The 5,000-nt window shown below is 37.7% G+C and overlaps 1 protein-coding gene across 2 annotated transcripts in view; it reads right to left on the reverse strand.

Annotated features, from left to right (window-relative positions):
• LOC120545322 (molybdopterin synthase catalytic subunit) overlaps positions 1–5,000 on the reverse strand; it is a 346,107-nt gene that overhangs the window by 184,636 nt on the left and 156,471 nt on the right. The window lies entirely within an intron of this gene.

A 5,000-nucleotide genomic window follows, 5' to 3' on the forward strand; every position in this document is an offset into this window, starting at 1 on the left:
ACCTTTCTATCTAACTATCACTAACAGTTCAAAAACAAGACTCCTGCTCAGTCTTTATGAGCTTTCCCTTTCTATCTAACTATCACTAACTAGTTAAAAACAAGACTCCTGCTCAGTCTTTATGAGCTTCCATTTCTATCTAACTATCACTAACTAGTCTAAAACAAGACTCCTGCTCAGGCTCTTATGAGCTTTCCCCTTCTCATCTAACTATCACTAACTAGTTAAAAACAAGACTCCTGCTCAGTCTTTATGAGCTTTCCCTTTCTATCTAACTATCACTAACTAGTCAAAAACAAGACTCCTGCTCAGTCTTTATGAGCTTTCTTTTATCTAACTATCACTAACTAGTCAAAAACAAGACTCCTGCTCAGTCTTTATGAGCTTTTCCCTTTCTATCTAACTAACACTTACTAGTCTAAAACAAGACTCCTGCTCAGTCTTTATGAGCTTTCCCTTTCTATCTAACTATCACTAACTAGTCAAAAACAAGACTCCTGCTCAGTCTTTATGAGCTTTCCCTTTCTATCTAACTATCACTAACTAGTCTAAAACAAGACTCCTGCTCAGTCTTTATGAGCTTTCCCTTTCTATCTAACTATCACTAACTAGTTAAAACAAGACTCCTGCTCAGTCTTTATGAGCTTTCCCTTTCTATCTAACTATCACTAACTAGTTAAAAACAAGACTCCTGCTCAGTCTTTATGAGCTTCTTTCTATCTAACTATCACTAACTAGTTAAAACAAGACTCCTGCTCAGTCTTTATGAGTTTCCTTTCTATCTAACTATCCTAACTAGTTCAAAACAAGACTCCTGCTCAGTCTTTATGAGCTTTCCCTTTCTATCTAACTATCACTAACTATAAAACAAGACTCCTGCTCAGTCTTTAAGCTTCCCCTATCTAACTATCACTAACTAGTCAACAACAGTATTGCTAGCTTATCCCTTTCTATCTAACTATCACTAACTAGTTAAAACAAGACTCCTGCTCAGTCTTTATGAGCTTTCCCTTTCTATCTAACTATCACTAACTAGTCTAAAACAAGACTCCTGCTCAGTCTTTATGAGCTTTCCCTTTCTATCTAACTATCACTAACTAGTCTAAAACAAGACTCCTGCTCAGTCTTTATGAGCTTTCCCTTTCTATCTAACTATCACTAACTAGTCAAAAACAAGACTCCTGCTCAGTCTTTATGAGCTTTCCCTTTCTATCTAACTATCACTAACGAGTTAAAACAAGACTCCTGCTCAGTCTTTATGAGCTTTCCCTTTCTATCTAACTATCACTAACTAGTTAAAACAAGACTCCTGCTCAGTCTTTATGAGCTTTCCATTTCTATCTAACTATCACTAACTAGTCTAAAACAAGACTCCTGCTCAGTCTTTATGAGCTTTCCCTTTCTATCTAACTATCACTAACTAGTCAAAAACAAGACTCCTGCTCAGTCTTTATGAGCTTTCCCTTTCTATCTAACTATCACTAACTAGTCAAAAACAAGACTCCTGCTCAGTCTTTATGAGCCTTTCCTTTCTATCTAACTATCACTAACTAGTCAAAACAAGACTCCTGCTCAGTCTTTATGAGCTTCCCTTTCTATCTAACTATCACTAACTAGTCTAAAACAAGACTCCTGCTCAGTCTTTATGAGCTTTCTTTCTATCTAACTATCACTAACTAGTAAAAACAAGACTCCTGCTCAGTCTTTATGAGCTTTCCCTTTCTATCTAACTATCACTAACTAGTCTAAAACAAGACTCCTGCTCAGTCTTTATTGAGCTTTCCCTTTCTATCTAACTATCACTAACTAGTCAAAAACAAGACTCCTGCTCAGTCTTTATGAGCTTTCCCTTCTATCTAACTATCACTAACTAGTCTAAAACAAGACTCCTGCTTCAGTCTTTATGAGCTTTTCCTTTCTATCTAACTATCACTAACTAGTTAAAAACAAGACTCCTGCCCAGTCTTTATGAGCTTTCCCTTTCTATCTACTATCACTAACTAGTTAAAACAAGACTCCTGCTCAGTCTTTATAGTGCTTTCCCTTCTATCTTAACTATCACTAACTAGTTAAAACAAGACTCCTGCTCAGTCTTTATGAGCTTTCCTTTCTATCTAACTATCACTAACTAGTCTAAAAACAAGACTCCTGCTCAGTCTTTATTGAGCTTTCCTTTCTATCTAACTATCACTAACTACTAAACACCTGCTCAGTCTTTAGAGCTTTCCTTCTATCTAACTATCACTAACTGTCTAAAACAAGACTCCTGCTCAGTCTTTATGAGCTTTCCCTTTCTATCTAACTATCACTAACTAGTTAAAACAAGACTCCTGCTCAGTCTTTATGAGCTTCCCTTTCTATCTAACTATCACTAACTAGTAAAAACAAGACTCCTGCTCGTCTTTATGAGCTTTCCTTCCACTACAAACTACTAAAACAAGACTCCTGCTCAGTCTTTATGAGTTTCCTTTCTATCTAACTATCACTAACTAGTAACAAATTCTCTTTCAAAAAAAAATCCTGCTCAGTCTTAGAGTCACATACACTAACTAGCAAACAAGACTTCTATTTAGTTATATAAAAAACTTGCTTCTGAGTTCTTTATCTAACTATACTAACTAGTCAAAAACAAGACTCCTGCTCAGTCTTTATGAGCTTTCCCTTTCTATCTAACTATCACTAACTAGTCAAAAACAAGACTCCTGCTCAGTGTCTTTATGAGCTTCCTTTCTATCTAACTATCACTAACTAGTGTAAAACAAGACTCCTGCTCAGTCTTTATGAGCTTTCCTTTCTATCTAACTATCACTAACTAGTTAAAACAAGACTCCTGCCTCAGTCTTCAGCAGCTTTCCCTTTCTATCTAACTATCACTAACTAGTCAAAAACAAGACTCCTGCTCAGTCTTTATGAGCTTTCCCTTTCTATCTAACTATCACTAACTAAAGGTAAAACAAGACTCCTGCTCAGTCTTTATGAGCTTTCCCTTTCTATCTAACTATCACTAACTAATTCAAAACAAGACTCCTGCTCAGTCTTTATGAGCTTTCCCCTTTCTATCTAACTATCACTAACTAGTCTAAAACAAGACTCCTGCTCAGTCTTTATGAGCTTTCCCTTTCTATCTAACTATCACTAACTAGTCAAAACAAGACTCCTGCTCAGTCTTTATGAGCTTTCCCTTTCTATCTAACTATCACTAACTAGTTAAAACAAGACTCCTGCTCAGTCTTTAAGAGCTTTCCTTTCTATCTAACTATCACTAACTAGTCTAAAACAAGACTCCTGCTCAGTCTTTAAGAGCTTCCTTTCTATCTAACTATCACTAACGAGTTAAAACAAGACTTCCTGCTCAGTCTTTAAGAGCTTTCCCTTTCTATCTAACTATCACTAACTAGTCTAAAACAAGACTCCTGCTCAGTCTTTAAGAGCTTTCCCTTTCTATCTAACTATCACTAACTAGTCTAAAACAAGACTCCTGCTCAGTCTTTAAGAGCTTTCCTCTACACTAATAACTAGTAAACAAACTCCTGCTCACTTTTGCCCATTTCTATCTAACTATCACTAACTAGTAAAACAAGACTCCTGCCCAGTCTTTATGAGCTTTCCCTTTCTATCTAACTATCACTAACTAGTCTAAAACAAGACTCTGGGGCCTCATTTATAAAATCTGTTACGCAAGAAAAAGTTGTGTGAAGCAGGGTGAAATTTGTTGTTGCAATATTCCTCACAAAAGTTGGGATTTATAAAGAATTTCCACGTGTAAAGATGTTCCCAGTTTTCGGCAACCGTTTGACCATGCGTGTGATCGTGCGTAATGCTCCCAAGGTTTCGTAGACTGTGTTTTGGTGAACTCTGATGGTCTCCCTGTTTTCCTGAACCCACCAATCCCGTTCTTTCCAAGCCCGCACCAGAGCCAGTCGGGGTGCGGGAGGGGCAGGGCTCCCCCACACGCAGCTGACGCTTAAAGGAGACGTTTAGCGTCAATAAGAACGACAAAGGCACCTGACCAGACGACCGTATATTTTACCAGATGGGAATCTGTTGATGAGAGCACACTCTAACTTTTAATAATAAAGAAAGATTATGCTATTTATTATTTATTCTAACTCAAACTCATTGGCCTTGGCTCATTTTCTGTGAAGGACATAAAAAATAACTTATTTTCAATGACTGCACGCGGTACACCCCCCCCCCCACACACACACACACACAACTATTACATATGAGGTGTTTGGATCTACTGGACCTGAGAGTAATAATTGTAGGTGCTATGAAACTTAACTGTGTCCTCCTCCTAACTGGGTCTGTGTGTGTGTGTGTGTGTGTGTGTGTGTGTGTGTGTGTGTGTGTGTGTGTGTGTGTGTGTGTGTGTGTGTGTGTGTGTCTGTCTGTATGTGGGCGTGTCTGATTGTAGGTGTCTGTGTGTGCAGTAATGTTGTCTTTCTGCAACTGTTATTCCCACACAAAGTTATAAAATTGTTACATTTCTAGCACTTTCACCTGTTCTGATTAAGTTCTAAGAAATAAGCACCAATAATGATATTGAATTTCCGTTGAATTTCCTTATTTTCTCACAAAAAACGAAAATGATCATATGATCATAAATGTGATCTCACAGGGGTAAATGGCAAATATGAACCATAAATGATGTATGTATCATTGGTAATGAGATAAATCAGTTACATTACATTATTAAGTTTGTGTAACAACAATATGAACACTACACAAGGGTTAAGGCTTCCCAACACACATCCATCTCACAGTCACTGAATCGGGTTTTCCCCATTTTTCCGTTTGGTGATCAAGGGCTCCTTTCAAGGCTGGAATATTCACTGATTGATTAACATGGACCTTGTTAGGACGACCTTGGGAGGAGCGTGAGGCTCGTGCACGACCGCATAAGGTAACGCACGTCTGTATTTATAACGAGTAGAGTGCGTACCAGTGTGCACCGCAAGGTGTTATAAATCAGAATATTGTTTTTGCGTATGAAAATT

Source organism: Perca fluviatilis, chromosome 17 (assembly GCF_010015445.1).
Source record: "Perca fluviatilis chromosome 17, GENO_Pfluv_1.0, whole genome shotgun sequence".
NCBI lineage: Eukaryota > Metazoa > Chordata > Actinopteri > Perciformes > Percidae > Perca > Perca fluviatilis.